The following is a 17,483-nucleotide window of genomic DNA, read 5'->3' on the forward strand; positions in this document are numbered from 1 at the left end:
TTTGTATATCTTCTTTGGAGAAATGTCTATTCAAGTGCTTTACCTATTTTTTTTAAATTGGGTTGTCTTTTTATTAGCTTATCTGTGTCTTTTTATTTTCTCTGATTACAAAGAATAATATATGGTTCTTGTGGAAATTTTGGAAAATACAGCAAAGTATTTTTTAAAAAATCACTATTGAGAGTATTCCCACCAGAAAGCTATTGTACATCATGGTGTCTGTACTTAATAACAATGTGTTGTATACTTGAAAATTACTAAGAGTAGATTTTAAGAGTTCTCACCACACATGGATGATAGGTTGATTTTAGACAAGCAAGATTACACAATGGGAAAAGGACAGTCTCTTCAATAAATGGTGTTGGGAAAACTGGATGTCCTTATGCAGAAGAAGGAAATTGTATCCTTATCTCACACCATATACAATAATCAGCTCAAAATGGGTTAAAGATTTAACATAAAACCTGAAAGTGTAAATGAGACTACTGGGAAAAAACACAGAGGGAAAACTACATGACATTGGCCTAGAGAGTGGTTTTTTTTGGTTTAAGGTTTGACCCCAAAAGTGCAGGCAACAAAAGTAAAAAAGACAAATGGGATTACATCAGACTAAGAAAGCTTCTACATGATAAGGGAAACAAGAGTGAAGAGACAGCCTACGGATTGGGGGTAAATATTTGCAAGCCATACATCTGATAAGGGGTTAATATTCAAAATATATGAGGAACTCAACTCTATAGAAATAAAACAAATAATCTGAATTAAAAATGGGAAAAGGGACCTGGATAGATATTTCTCAAAAGAAAACATATGAATGGCCAACAGATATGAGAAAATGCTCAGCATCACCAGTCATCAGGGAAATGCAAATTAAAACCAGGTGTGATATCCTCTCACACCTACCAAAATGACAAATTATAACAAGTGTTGGTGAGAAGGTGGAGAAAGAGAAACCCTTGTACACTGTTGGTGGAAATGTAAATTAGTACAGGCATTATGGAAAACTGAATGGAGGTTCCTCAAAAAGCTAAAAAAAGAACTACCATATGATCCAGCAATCCCACTTCTGGGTATTTGTGCAAAAGATTTGAAATCAGTATGTCAAAGAGATGTCTATATTCCATGGTCATTGCAGCCCTATTCATTATAGGCAAGTTATGGAATCAAAATTTGTATCAGCAGATGAAAGGATAAAGAAAACATGGCATATACATGCAATGGAATACTACTCAGCCTTGAAAAAAGAAAAGAATTCTGCCATTTGTGACAACATGGCTGGAATTGGAGAACATTATGTTAGGTGAAATCAGCCAGACAGAGAAAGACAAACATTGCATGCTCTCACTTACGTGAAATCTAAAATAATCAAACTCCAGCTGAGAGTGGACTGGTGGTTACCAGAGGTGGGGGATGGGAAGATGATAGGAAAACCTCAGAAATACATTTTTTTTTTTTTAGTTCTATTGCTCAACATAGTGAATATAGTTAGTGGTGTATTATACATTTCAGAATTGCTCACAGTTTGAATAGTGACTTTTGGGTAAAAAGTAAATTTTTAAGAATTACTAAGAGTAAATTTCAAAAGTTTTCAACACAAAAAAATAAGCATTTTAGGTGATGGCTATGTTAATTAGCACGATTTAATTATTCCACATGTATTTGTAAATCATAACATCACTTGTACTCCATAAATATATACAACTGTAATTTGTTAATTTACAATTTGAAAAAAAAAAGTTCTCACCACAAACAAATATGTAAGGTAATGCATATGTTACTTAGCTTGACTTAGCCATCCCGGAATGTGTATGTATATCAAAACATCGTGATGTATACTATAAATATATATAATTTTTTTAAAAACAACATATTCCCACCAACTGTTTTTAGGTTTTTTTTTTTTTTTGACTGAAACTTAATCACATAAGCATAGTTTCCTAAAATGGAAACTCTCTCCTACAAAACATTTCATTATGGTTACATCTTTATGACATGAAAACAGCTAGTTGAAAAGTGATGATTTTAGTCTGTTACCTGACTGTTCAGTAAGAACTGGTTTGACTACTTTTTTCACTCCACAGTGAATTTGATTTACTAGTTTTAGTGCGTCCTCCCACCTCCCACACTCTGTTGTACTGGGGGGAAAGATACAAAGAGAAAAATAATTGCTTTGCTATTAAGTAAACTTGGACGAGTTACTTAATCTCTCTGTGCCTCACTTCTGTAAAATAGAGCCGGTAATAGTAATTACAGCTATTTCTTGGGGCCAATGATAAAATGTAAAACACCTGGCTTTAAAATAGCCCCTTGTGTCCAGGGCCACACCACCCAGAATGCACCCGATCTTGTCTAAAATAGCCCCTTGCACAAACTGAGATATAAATGTGTTCCTCCTTGCCCTCTACCTATGCTCACCTTTCTTGGTCCCTGCTGTCTGTGCCTTCTCTGCCACAGGGCCTTTGCGCATATTGCACGAAGAGCTCTTACTAACACCCACTTAGCCTTCAAACCTCTGCTCAAGCTTCTCTTCCTCAGGGAACAGCCCTTGACCTCCAGGCCTGTAACTGGGGCTCCAGGCCTTCAGAGGACCTTGTGGTTTACGTCTGTTTGTGTGATGCTTTCTGTAAGTCTGCCTCCCTAACTAGAAAGTCAGCTCATTCAGGGGCAACGCTGATTGCACTCACCACCATATCCCCAGCACCCAGCACAAGACCTGGCACACACACTTGTTGAAACAGTAAACGATGAGTGAATGCTAAGGGAGGAGTAAACCAATTTTTGTTTTTGCTGCCCCAGTCTTTGTTGGTCTGGAACCCGTTGGTCAGAATAAAAAATTGCCACCTGCACTCTGGGCCTTTCACTTTACAGTTGGGAAGAACAGGACTTAAATGTTAGTGGGAGAATTGCCATAATTATATTCCGTGTGCTTGGGCAACTCTGTTTCCTTTGTCTTTTTGTTTCCATAAAGATAAAGCCCCTCCGACCAGAAAAGGCCCTGATGTAGGGAGGGGTGTGGGCACAGGCAGGGCAATTCAGAAGGTCAGAGGGGACTTTGCCTCCACCCATTGCAGGCTGTGGCCAGTCTTCTGCTGAGTGGTGCTTGTCTCTGGGCTGCCGCAGGAGATGCTCAGGTTGTTCAGGCCTGGGGCTTTTTGGCAAGGTGGGAGCAGGTGACACAGGAAAGAGGTGTTGTGATGCTTCTTTGATGTGGGGGTCAGAGGACTGCTGAATCCCCTTGGGGAGTTTGGATTTGATTGTAAGGTAGCAGGAAGCCATTGGAACATTTTTAGGGGGGCGGGCGGCTAGGCACAAGATTTGATATTTCAAAAAGCAAAGATTGTTAATTAGTAACCTGTTATATGGGTCCAAATGGATGATGGGCCAGATGGTATCGATGAAGAGAGATTTTGCTGATGGAGTGAGTGTGGCAGGTGAGGGGAAGGAATGGCTGGCAGGGTATTTTGAGTTTGAGCTCAAATGTTTTACTGTCTAAGTTAAAATCAGACACCTGGCCACCTCATATCTGGGGGATTATTATAGCGGGGGAGAAGTTGAAAAAGAGAACAGCTGAGAGATCACAGCAGCCTGGAGGGGAAGAGTGGGTAGAGCAAGGTCCAAAGTGGGAAAGCCTTGTGACAAAAGACAGAGGAAGGCCAGGCACTGTGCCTCAAACCTGTAATCCTAGCACTCTGGGAGGCTGAGGCGGAAGGCTCACTTGAGGTCAGGAGTTCGAGACCAGCCTGAGCAAGTGCAAGACCCTGTCTCTACTAAAAATAGAAAAATTCGCCGGGTGTGGTGGCGCATGCCTGTCGTCCCAGCTACTTGGGAGGCTGAGGCAGGAGTATCGCTTGAGCCCAGGAATTTGAGTTTACAGTGAGCTATGATGACGCCACTGCATTCTACCTGGGGCGACAGAGCAAGACTCTGTCTCCAAAAACAAAAAACATAAGTGGAAAAGAAGACAAAGAATTAGGGGTAGAGAGTGAAGAGATGATGGGCAGTTTCAACTCCTTTGCATGACCCAGTGATTAAAAAGGTTTCTTGCAGGCCAAATGGTTCCTTGAATCCTAGACATTTTCATCTAATCATTATATTGTCACAATTTAATTTTTTTAATTATAAAATTTTAGAACTGGAGGAAATCTGAAAGCAATGTCTCTTAAATTTGGCAGCACATTAGAAATACCTGGAATGCTAAAAATACTAGTCAGGGCCCCACTTGAGACCATTTAAGTCTGAGTGGGAGTCAAAGGGTAGCATACAAACATGCCCAGGTGTTAAGCAGCAGAACAGAGTCACTGACTCAGTGTGGCTGAAGGGCCATCTCTTCCTGAGTGGCCTGTGTGTGTGGAGTGTGTGGCTGCTATGCAGAGGGGAAAAAAGGCTTTTTTGGGAGTGGGGTAGGGTAAGGAATTAAGGAACTGTAAAATCTTAAATGCTGGGGATAAGAATATACAGTGGTTCTCACCTTGGGACATACTTCCCAAACCAAGACATTGCAGAGAACTGATTTTTTTCCAGGGGAGAGGTAGGACACAGATGGGAACAGAGTATAGTAGTTAACACTAGTAAGCGTATTTTTGTTATTGTGATTAACATTTGTTTAAATTTGAGAAAAGCCCTTTAGCTGTCAAGAGAGAATAAGGGCTGATTCTCCAAAAATGTACAATTTCCTTGAGAGGTTTCGGAACCAAAAGACTTATTTATGTGAAAAACTAGAGAGTAGTTCAGAAGTCTGTTCATGAGACTTGTTCTGCTTATATCAACTTAATACATGCATTCTTAATAATCGTTCTTGGATCATTTGTTGAAAATTTTCTAAGGCATTAAAGCTAGACATCCCCAATTAGCTCATACCTGTTAACTCCTTTTATTATACATCATAGTGTGGCAAAAGAAAAAGAAAACAGCTTTACAAATAATAGAATATAAATCATTTATGCCTGTCTTTCTGTAGAGTAAATTGTGTTAAAACTTTGTCTTAAGGGATACTTTTGTAGTTTTTATCATAAAGATGTGCATATTTTGTGTATTTCACATATATACATGAGGCCTTTTAAAAAAATGCTGTGATTACACTAAAAAAAAGTGCAATCATTTCTTAATATAAGCAGATATCCAGTCACTGCTGTTTGAATATTTTTTTATCAATTTTTTTTCCAAGAAAAGGAGTAAGATAAGCAACTGTATAGTATTTACAAATACAAAAAGGGGAGTGAGTTTAAAAAGTTTTTAAAATGTGGGTCTAATTGGCCCACTTCTTTTATAGATGAAAAGCTGGTTTGTTTTTTGTTTGTTAGTTTGTTTGTTTGTTTACATTCAGTAAACAAAGTTTGGCTCCTAAGTCTCAGAAACCGTGCTAGGCTCAGATACAACAGTGAAGAAGATGAAATCCCTGCCCCTCTAGAGATCAGACACTTGTAGTCCTAAGAAACACAGAGACAAGAGTGGCCACTACTATGTGATGTTTTCCCAAAACCCAATGAGAGAATAAAAGCAAGTCACTAATTTTGTCAGACCTGTGGGAATTCACCAGAAGAACAGAACCTCCAAATAGAAGAAACAGAAGATAACAGGGGCAGAGCTAAAAAATGAAAAGCATTGTGGAATCCTTGACCCCACCACTCCAGAAAACCAACTATCCTACCCCTGCTATCTCTGAATATATCATATACTCTTAGACTAGAAAGTTTATGATACCAAATGTCATTAAGGTAAAATTATGACTCCTTGATTTTGTTTTGGAGGAACCACAGGATTTAGAAAAAGCTGTCAGCAAGTGACCTCACTCATCTTTCTCCTAGCTGTATGATGTTTTCTTCTTATTTACCCAATTTGAGCTTCCTTCTCCAAGATGCAGATTACATAATAATAATGCTTAACTATGTGAAAATTACTTTGTAAACTCAAAAGTACTTAATTCTTTGGTGAGCCATCAAATTTATCAGACATGAGAAAGTGCTCAGTTTCTAATTTTTTTTGCAATTGACTTTGTTTTAGGTAGTAAATTTTCTTACAAGAGTTGTAATTTAATCCAAGTGTTACCACAACATCATCCTTTTTATTCACAGAACTCCCATTTCAGGAAGTAGCCTTGAGATTTAGCAATCTGTGGTAACTCTGATACCCCAAGGATAATACGTGCTTAGTGCAACAGAATTTTATTAATAAAGGTTACATCATATATACAGCTTATGTTATTGCTGTTGCTGAAACGCAGAAGTTGTTAATCTCCCTACATACTAGGTTTGATAGAGAATGATTCTGTTTATATTTCTAGGCTCCAGACTGCTCTGACTCAAAATAAACTTTAGACTAACTGCTTTAGATGCTAAGTCCCTGTAAATTCAGTGAGTCTGGCTGCATCTGAAATCTGTAATCATTTACAGTAAAAGGTGCTGTATACAAGATGTAAAACATTTGCTTGGTAGAATGCTCTGATTTGGGGGCATCCTGGGGACAAAAATGGCTATGGCTAGTGATTTCTACCTGCGCTACTATGCAGGGCACAAGGGCAAGTTTGGACACAAGTTTTTAGAGTTCGAGTTTCGGCCGGATGGAAAGTTTAGATATGCCAACAACAGCAATTACAAAAATGATGTCATGATCAGAAAAGAGGCTTATGTACACAAGAGTGTAATGGAAGAACTAACGAGAATTATCGATGACAGTGAAATTACAAAAGAAGATGTTGCTTTGCGGCCTCCCCCTGACAGGGTTGGCTGACAGGAGCTGGAAATTGTAATGGGAGATGAGCACATTTCTTTCACTACATCAAAAATAGGTTCTCTTACTGATGTAAATCAGTCAAAGGATACTGAAGGCCTTCGAGTATTTTACTATTTGGTACAAGACCTGAAATGTTTAGTTTTCAGTCTCATTGGATTACACTTCAAGATTAAACCAATTTAAATTTTATGTTTCTGAAGCTGTTTGTATATTTAATTAAGGGATGGGTAAGGGAGGGTTTATTTGTTATTTACAATTTTGGGATTTTATGAATTTGAAGCAAATACATTTCTTTGTATGTAAACTGAAAATAAGAAAAATAGATAAACAAGCTTAATGGTTATCATTACTTGGTCCCCACACACATTAAATTCTGTAAATAAAAGCCACCTTTTGTTGAAGATTTGCTCCAATAAAACATCAAAGCCTGAAAAAAAAAAAAAAAGCTCTGATTTTAACAGTTTGCTTTTGAACCGAAAATAGTCAGTTGGCTTGGCACAAATATAGTAACACTGCAGCACACACACTGGCATTCATGTTTCATGTTTGTCAGTTGTAAGGAAATGTTTTCTCAAGGCAAGAGTCAAAGGTTCATAAAGAAGTGCCAAAGACCTTCTCACAGAGGAAGTCTTTATTTTATTTTACTTTATTTATTTATTTATTTATTTGAGATAGGGTCTCACTGCATCACCCTGGGTAGAGTGCAGTGGCGTCATCATAGCTCACTACAACCTCAAACTCCTGGGTTCGAGTGATCCTCCTGCGTCAGCCTCCCAAATAGCTGGGACTACAAGTGCACATCACCACTCTTGCCTATTTCTTTCTATTTTTTTCTACTTTTTGTAGGAACGGGGTCTTGCTTTTTGCTCAGTCTGGTCTCAAAGTCCTGAGCTCAAGCAGTCCTCCCATCTCGGCCTCCCAGAGTGCTAGGATTATAGGCGTGAGCCACTGTGCCCTGCCGAAAGTCTTAATTTTAGAAGCTTCCAGGTTGTACACCGAAACTTGCCTTTCAATACATAGTTTCACATAATGTTCCTGCTGACATGAGTTAAGAAGTGCATTCTGGTGGAAAGAAAAAAACTGAGGAGAAACCATCAGCATAATTATGAAGAAGAGAAAAGAATAGGAATAAAGTAGGTATCAGTCCAGACTTAAAATTTCATACTGTTAACATTATTTGGTTGCAAGCAACAGAAACCAACTCTAGCTGGGTAAACAAGGAATTGTACACATACTGGGTCAATCACAAAATCTAAGGAAGGAAACAGAACAACCTGCCCTAGTGCAGCTAGGGACTTCAGGAATAGGAATTAACAGCAGCTCTCCACGGGGGATTGCCATCGAAATGACTGCCAGCTATTTTCCATCCTGGTGTATACTCCTCGTGTCAGATTCCTGGAACAGTCCGACTGGCCTGAGTGGAATCACATACCTACCCATTGACAATCCCTCCAGACCCCATGGGATGAGGAAGGGTGTTTCCCTGAAGGAAGAGTGGGAGCTGGGCAGGGAAAAAAACAGCAGGTGTTCCCTGCAACAGCCACAGGGCCAGATTAGTAGTAACAATGTTGCCTGGCTCAGAGTAAGTGGCCAATAATTATTATTCTCTTTTCTCTTTGGAAACATCTGCTCTTGTCAGCTTTGTATCCTATTCATGTATGAGCTGTGGCAAAAATGCTGTGCCACTATTGAATTGGAGATGGATCATTTCCCGGGGATCTCAGATTATCTTTTTCTGTTAGCTTTGTAAAGTAATCATCCACATGGCCTTTCAGTTTCTGATATGAGGTTAAATTAATCTAGGGGTGAATAAACACTTCTTTAAAACTGACTTTTTTATTGTGAAGGAGAGTATGTGTTAAGATTAAATTTTACGATAGGGTATTAGGATAAAAATAAAGTTTGTTAGGTCTGAAATATCTCAAAATGTCCTGAACTAAGGAAAACCTTTAAAATTAATATAAGGATTATTTTTTTTCTTAATATTAATAACAGTAGAATCACACTGCCAGCAAGGGTGAGGAGAGGACAATTCAGGCTTCTCTAGACTCCGTGCGTGGCCTGGTGGGATTACTTTTCTTACATGCATCTCATTTTTTCCTCCAGCAAGTTCTTGTCCTAGAAGTGCCTTGCCCAAAAATTATTATGATAATTTTTATAAGGTATATGAGGGCTGTCCAGAAAGTATCCAGCATGTAATATGAAAAATTATATTAACAGTAGCTGGATACTTTTCGGACAGCCCTCATATGTGTATTTTCTGCATCTCAACAGAGATAACATATTCTAAATTAACTGGCAGAATGTTTACATTTGAATTCTCTCTCTTCAGAATTTATACTCCCTGTTCCTTCTCTCCTGCTTCTGCTTTCTCCCCTCGTTTCTCATAGTTCTTGGGCATGTCCTACTTCAGCAGAGACCTAGGGCCTCTTGTGTGAAACACCATAATCAACGGAAAGCTCAGGGAACAAATCAAGACTGAAGACAGTGATTGAGTTCATTTAAATGTGGTAGGATTGTATTTGATATTAAAAGGCATATTTGTTTAAGAAATTAAAAGCCAATTGTGGACAGTAGTGCTTGTCAGTGAGCTAGCTAGATATGGAGGGATAGATACCTAGAGTGTGTCCCAGCCACAGACTGAGCTGTGAAAAAGAGAACCAGCACAAAAAAAAAAAAAAAAACAAAAACAAAATAACCGTGCAGCTTAATTTCAGAGCTTGCTTCTACAGTGGACAATAATACATTCATAATTAGAAAACTTCAATTTGGTTTGGCAACATCCTGACTACTATAGAAGATCAAATAACCGATGTACTTGCCCAGACACAAAATGTTCTGTCAACTAAATAGCCAGTGATGGGTTTTGATCAATAAATGGTGGGGTAGGGGAAACCAACTCTTTAAAACATTAAGCTACATGCTCACTCAGTCTGTGTCTTTGTATTCTAGTAAGTAAATTTGCTTTCACTGTTAGTACCAACAAAGGCACACCAAAATCCTTGCGTACCTTATTTGGTTGTAAACTTTAGGGGTTTTTCCATTGTTATGAAGTCAAAGGCAATTTTCGTAACTTCCTTGAGATAGCCAAAACTTTAACAGCAACCTCTTTTAAGTAGGGATGTTTTATTGTAAACAAATAGATCCTAGATAATTTTCCACTCGCAGATTTTAAACTTTTCATTTTTTTTTTTTTTTTTTTTAAAGCCCCTTGTTATGTGCACTTTGTAAATCTAGTTAGCTGCAAAGCAGTTGACCTCAGGCAAGGTAAAAGTTCCTGTGGAGAGGGGGACAATTTTGCTTGACTTTCACACTAGTTAGAAGTAACTAAAACTGTTTCAGTAAGTCAGTTGAAATTGATTGTAGATGATAGATAGTAGAAACCTCTTTTACCTTGGAGCAATAAACATTAATATCTATTAAATTATGAGTAGGGAGAGAATGGAAAATAAAATAGGCAACTAACTCCAAAGCACAGGGGTTTTGTGAAGATTCGTTGAGGTAGGGCTTTGGAAATGATAGTGAGTGTTGCAACAGTTAATAAATTCTTTTTGGCCATTATAGCTTTTTAAAATTATCTCCTATTTTGACTGATTGGAGTTTTCATTAGCTTTCCTTTTTCTTAAATAGTTAGAGGGAAGGGAATTATGGTATGGCCTTAAGATGTCTGTGCCTTGGCTTCCTTCTGGCACTACTTCATAGGATTGTTGTGAGGATTAAATGAGTTAATATAGGTAAAACACTTAGAACAATGCCTGGCACACAGTAAGTGCAATTGTTAAGAATGATCTAAATACAGTGATCAGGAATGGAGAAGTCAGAATTTTGATAGGATACTAGAGCTACTTAGACACGAAAGCAAAGCTGTAAAAATCCAGCTGACCTTCCTATCGATATTTAATGATAATTCTGCTACATAAGCCTCTGAGATCCTTTTGTTACAGCCACTCAACAAGTGTTTACTTTGTACCTTCTGTGTGTTGGGCATTGTGCCAGGTACTGTGGGAGCTACAGAGACTTGACATGGATACCACCCGTAGGGTGCTTGAAATTTAATTCGAAAGGTAATAAGAACAAAAACAGCTATAATAAAAGAGCAGTATGCTAAGTACAATAATAAAGGTGCAAATAACATAAGTGAGCACTTAGAAGAGGGAGAGATTACTTGCAGTTGGGAAAATCTTGGGGGAAATAGCACTTGAACTAAGTCTCAGTGGATATGACTTTCAGAAGTGAAGTGAGGAAAAACAGACATTGTTTTTTATCAGCATCATTGAAGGACACAACATGAGCAAAGGTGACAGGGAAGGAAGTGAGTCTGTGCTCGATAGCAGGTCCAGGCCATCTTTATTTGCCTGTCGTAAAATGGTGCTGATGGCGGTTATAACAGTGGTAACCATCTGTTGATCATAATGCTCTTGCCAAGCATTGTACAAGGTATTTCATCCTTGTTATTGCATCCTGTGCAATAACCATGAGAGTTAAGTGTTATTTTCCCTGTTTTAAAGATGAAGAAAAAGTGCAGAAAAATGACTGTGCCACAGTTTAGCACAAGGCTGGTTGGCTCAAAAGCCTTGCGTTTCTTTCTGATGTGCCTGGCTTCCTCTTGAGAATCTCAAGTGATTGGACAGCTAATTAGACATATATTAATACATCCTACCATCTTGAGAGTAGAAATTGATACAGAATAGGATATTCTTCACTTTTACTGGTACATTTTCAATAAACAGATTATCTGCCTCTTCCATTACTTCCTGGAAACCCCTGATAAAAACGTATTTTTGTCTTTCACCAAGACTGTTTCTGAAAGGGGTGTTCGGTGAGCGTGCAGTCAGTGCAGTGTTGGATAGTCTGGAGGGAACGCTCGTTCTGGCTGCAGTGACTTGAGGACTCACAGCTACAGGCATTGAGCCTCTCCCTTTTCAGTGTCAGATAAATACCTCAAGTCTGAACTTTCAGAATGGAATTCAGGGTCTTTCATGCTCTGGCTCCACTCACTTCCTGAGTTTATTTTCAAATCTGTAAAATGGCAGTACAAATACTCCGAAATACCTCAAGGCTTATTGTGGGCTAAAGTAAAATACAAAGTATGTGGAATGCTTTACAAACTATTCACTGCTTTATAAATATTGTTTTATAATCATAGTCTTGTGAGGCAGTTGTAGCCTCATAGACACGTAGGGGTCTTTGTTCCTACATTTGAGTGTCTTCAGATGGCTCATGTTAGCATTTGCCTCCTTTTCTCTGACAGACTCAACTGTCATTTCTTTGTACTGGCATTATGCCTCCCTCTAATAGCCCCACTCCTCCCTCAATTTGCTGCTTTTAATCAGCAGTCAACTGGGAGACCACATAATAGAATTTGTTAGCAGTGTGTCTAAAATTAAAGTCATTTTGTTCTTTTCTTTTATGAGGGGTAAGAGATTTTTATTTAATCTCAATTGGTTTAAAATTATTTTATATTTATTTTTTTTAAAAAATGGGCTTTTAAAAAAATTACAGAAGTTAAGCATGCACTTAATCTTTCAAGTAATGCAAAAGCATGTAAAACAAAAAAAGTATCCTGTCCTTCCCTCTCTTTCTGTTCCCAGTACCTCCCTAGAAATTTAGTCCCTGTTAACTGGTGTGAATATACAAACAGACATATGCATAGTGTTCTGCAACAGTTTTGACTGAACTATGAATTATTGATTTTTTTATGCGCTAATATATTGTTAGGTATTTATTACTACATAGCAGAACCCCAGAACTTGGTGATTTAAAACTAATTATCTCATGGTTCCTATGTGTCAGGAATTTGGTGTAGTGGCTAAGCTGGGGACAGATTTGAGGTTACAGTCATGAGGCTTAACTGGGGCTAAGAGGATTCACTTCTGAGGTGACGCAGTCACATGGCTGGCTGTTGGTGGGAGGCCTCAGTTCTTCTGCACATGAGGTTCTCCACCAGACTGCTTGAGTATCTTCACAGCATGGTGGCTGGCTTCCCCCAGAAAGCTGGGTGGAAGCCATCCTTTTCGTGACCTAGCCTCAGAAGTCCTATAGCATCCCTTCTGCCATGTTCTCTTTGTTAGAAGAGAGTCTATGTTAGTCCCACCTACAAAGGGAAATGAAATGAGGCTTCACCTTTCAAAGGGAAGCATTTCGAAGAATTTATGGACATATTTTAAAACCACCACAGTAAGTGTAGCTGTATCTCATTCATTTTTGTGTTTGTGTTATGTTCCATAGTATGGATAGACCATAATTTCCTTAACTATTCCCTCATTGGTGGATATTTTTACTCTGCTAAAGAGTGCTACAGTGAACATACACATATACCTTTAGTAGCTTGAGCTAGAATTTAGCTAGATTCCTAGAAGTGGGATTGTCGGGTCAGTAATTGTTGGGTTCTGAGGGCCCAGGGGGATAGAGCTCTTATAACTAAAAATCCAAATGTGTACAAACATGTTTTGCTTATCAGCTCTGTTCTGGGTATATTGTTCAGAAAGGTATTGGACTTAATCATTGCATGTAGTCAGACTCATAGAAACGTAAAACATCTTAAAAAATAACTCTTAGAATTAAAATTTTCAATACTATGAGGAATGAATGAATAGAGCTATAGAAGTCAACATGAATGACATTCATAAACGCATTGATAGGTGCAGATAACACAAAATATTTTGCATGGTTTTATATAACATTTAAACATGAAAAGCATTATTATGTTGCTTAGGAATGGTGTGAAATAAACATAAATATGAGACTGATAAGCCCTAAATTCAGATGCTGGTTATTCTGAGAAGAATGTTGTTGAGGAGAGGCACACTTCGGGCGATTTCATAATTGGTGAAGTTTTATTTCTTAATCAGAATGGTGAGAACACAGATGTTTGCTTTCAGTACTGCTTAGTAAAAATTATGAGTGGCTCTTGATTTTTAAATTTAAATTTTAAAAAACCTGAGATTTTATTTTATCATCAACATTTGTGATGAAGTGTGTACGTTTAATTGGTGGTGATTCTAGTGCAGTGAAGATAGTCAGTGGTAAAATTAATACCTAATCAGGACCTACAGTTAATACCAAATATGGCAGACTCTAGCATTCAGGTGGATTTCATCAGGAAAGAGTAAAATAATGACAAAAGCACCAGGCTCGGAGGAGTCCAAGAACCTGTGTTAAGGTGTCTTCAGTGCCACATCTGATAGCAATTGGGCACATTATAATAACCTTCTAAAGTCAGTTTTCTCATCTGTAACTTGGGGAGAACAAACTCACCTCTTAGGGCTATTATATAGCTCATGTGAAATTTCTTAAAAATATGAAAAGCCACGTATCCCAGTGACTACGCACAGAAAATGTTCAATATTTTCTTCCTGCTTTCAGAGATTACTGCCTTCTTGAATCTGGTACCATTTCTAACATTAAACAAGAATGTATTTTTAGTAATTGCAAAGTTTGCATTTTTCCTTTGTCTTGCAAGAAAAAATGTCCGCTAGTAAACATTAAATTTTCTAGTGCCTTTACACAGTGAATTAAGATTCATTGTGTATTTACTACTGGATACTAAACTGTACAGTTGTCATCTCTGGGGATTTCTTTTGTGCTGACATTTGAGCAGACGGTTTTTTTGCTGACTGAATATCTCTTTGTTGTGGTGCGTTGAGCTTGTTAATGACCAAATTCTTATGTGGCAGCTGCACATTACACATGCTTATTCTCCATGTTTAGACCATAAATCTTCTGTAACTGAGTGACAGCACCACCTGCACAGCCTTTCAGGGTTGCAGATACAGCTCTAATAATGTTATTTCAGAATATTTCAGACACGTTTTCTCACACATTTTAGCCCTGCTGTGACAGTGGAATGGTATTTAAGAGTGTGAGGAGTCGTCATTGTTACTGTCTTATGTGGATTTTACAATAGAGACAGATTGGTAGTATTTCTCATATGCAGGTTTGTAGAACATGGAACATCAAGAGTGTTTGGTACATACCCAGGTGAGGTTTGTAAAATACTTGGAGCAATTCTGAGCAGGTTTGTGTTGTTGTTTTGTCTACCTAAAATCTATTTATGCACTAGTTTTTTTCATTCTTGGCCAGCAACATGATCAAGGTTAGCATTGGAGCAATGACATGTTCACCTGCCTGTCCCAACCAAAGCACCTTGACTTTGTGGCACTGCTTTTTGTGACTCGCAGCCTAATCGGGATGAAGTGCAGGACTCTTGACCAAACTGCCTAAGTTCAAATCTTGGTTTCTCCCCTTACTAGCTTGTGACCCTGGGCAAGTTACTCAACCTCTCTGTGCCTTAGTTTCATCTGTAAAATGAGGATGACAATGACATCTGCTTCCTAGGGTTACTAGGAAAATTGCTGATGTTTATAAAATATTTAGAAGAGTGTTTGGTGCAGAATGAGCACTGTTTACATATTCATTAAATAAGTACTGGTGGGACGGACAGATAGCTGTGGAGCACACAGTACTCAGCTTTGTGAGCCCGTTCCAGGCCAGATTTGTGCCTAAACAGTGGAAGACTTTCTACTGTTCTTTCAGTCTAATTAGTGACATGAGCTGGTAAGGACAGTGAGGAACATAAAGCATTAACAATGATGCTTTCCCTTTGGCCAAACCTAACCAGAAGGCTGGCGGGTAAGGGAGCCTGTCACTGCAGTCCCTAAGTGCTGCCTCTCAAGGCAGAGAGCCGACTGGACAAGGCTGTGGGGGAGAGGGATCCAGACAGGGAGACGGTTGCTAAGACAGTGTCTTAGTGCATATTTATATGTAGTGCATATATAATGCATGTATTGGTACATTCTTCTATATAAAAATCATTCTTTTCCATTACCTTCCAGTATATTTTCTAAGTCTCTACAGAAAGAAATTTGGTCTCGGTATGTACATGGAATGGAAGATAAAAATCCTCAGAGTTGCTTAAAGTGTATTTCCAGCATTAATATTTCAAGGCATAAAACAAGGGCGAAACAGTTCATTTTCTACCCCGTCCAGAAAAGCCATTCCAAGCATGGTAGAAATATTGAAGAGCTGATTGATAGAATTGATAATGCTACCTCCCAGGTAGCAATGCAGGCAAAACTGCCCCCCAGTCTTAATACTGTATACTTCTAATCCACACACTAATGGTTTCTGTTCATAAACAGATAAATTGAATTCTCCTTTTAGATTAATACATCTATTCTTCATTCAGCCATCTCATTGTTCTTCTAGTAGAGACTCATTGCGCTCACTCTGATACTCATATCTTCAAGGGCAGGGAATGCTGGTGTGGGATATACTGAGTAGGAAAAGTAGTTCAAAGAATGCTTAAAAAGAGCCACTAACAGACTGGACACACAGTTGCTCTGGGAGTTTAGGTGGCTAAGAGCTGATGGAGGAGGAGCCTTTGTAAATCTCTTGGTGATTTGTTGCTAGAGGACCATTCAAATCTCCCCTGAGCCTTGAGAAAGGCTGTCTTGCCTCATGCCGTTGGATTAATTCTGTGTCCAGCTACACAAGGTACATGATTAACTCTGGTTTGACAGTTTATGTTGGTAGCTAATAAATATTTAGGACATGAGGAAAAAAGATGCCTATTAAATTGAAAGTGTACTGGAAAATTTTTGTAGCCTCCAAAAAATGCCAAGTATGTTCAGTAAATTCATATAGGAGAGCTTTGGCTTGCCTGTGGTTGGGGGCCAATTCTATTTGCTTCTTGAACTTTTGAATTGAGTGAGAATTTGCTGATACTCATTCCCATTTGACAGCGAGCAAGTTTACTTTTCCCACATTTACAAAGCAAGTTCAACTTTACCCAAAACTCTGGTGTAGGCAGAATCTTAAGATGACCAACAGTGACCCTCAACTTTGTATAATTCCCTTCCCTGTGAATATGATGAGACATCATTCTTTTGATTGTCATCGCATATGGCAAAAGGGATTTTGCACATGTAATTAGGGTTACTAATCAGTTGACCTTAAGGTGAAGGGTAGCTGGATGGGCCTAACATAAACACATAAGCTCTTTAAAAGCAAAGAGCTTTCTCTGGCTGATGGCAGAAGGGGAAGTCAGATTTGAAGCTTGCGAAGGACTGAACAAGCTGTTGGTGGCTCTGGAGATAGAGGGGGCTGTGTGAATGCAGATGTCCTCAAGCGCTGCCGTCCCCAAACCCCAGGCCGTGGCCTGTTAGGAAACGGGCCACACATCGTTGCCTGAGCTCCACACCACACATGCCCCTACCCACAACACCACACCCCCCCATCCCCAGTCCATGGAAAAATTGTCTTTCGTGAAACCAGCCCCTGGTGCCAGAAACATTGAGGACCGCTACTCTCGGGGCATAGAGCAGCTCCAGCTGACAGCCAGCAAGAAAACGTGGACCTCAGACCTACAGACTCAAGGACCTAGACACTGCTGACAACCTGAATGAGCTTAGAAGCAGATTTTTCTCCAAGCCTCCAGATATGAGCCCAGTCGGCACCTTGATCCCAGTCTTTGTGAGACCCTAAGCAAAGACCCAGTAGAGCCCACCTGTGCTTCTGACCTGCACACTGTGAGCTAATGAACAGTGGTGTTTTAAGCCACTGAGTTGTGGAAATTGGTTGCACAGCAACAGAAAACTAATACACACTCTGGATCCCAAGTTGTTCTTAGACAAAGCTCTGGGTCTTTTTTTTTTTTTTTCTGTTTCTGAATATTACAGGGGTACAGACGTTTTGGTTACATAAATTGCCTTTGTACCATTTGAGTCAAAGTTATAAGTGTGCCCCAGATAGTG

At 38.9% G+C, this 17,483-nt stretch overlaps 1 protein-coding gene and 1 pseudogene across 1 annotated transcript in view; both read left to right on the top strand.

Annotated features, from left to right (window-relative positions):
* The window catches only part of TMEM123 (transmembrane protein 123), a 48,652-nt gene that overhangs the window by 13,982 nt on the left and 17,187 nt on the right, over positions 1-17,483 (top strand). The window lies entirely within an intron of this gene.
* On the top strand, positions 6,405-6,926 carry LOC138383890 (protein mago nashi homolog 2 pseudogene; annotated as a pseudogene).

This window comes from Eulemur rufifrons, chromosome 6 (genome assembly GCF_041146395.1).
Source record: "Eulemur rufifrons isolate Redbay chromosome 6, OSU_ERuf_1, whole genome shotgun sequence".
NCBI classification, from domain to species: domain Eukaryota; kingdom Metazoa; phylum Chordata; class Mammalia; order Primates; family Lemuridae; genus Eulemur; species Eulemur rufifrons.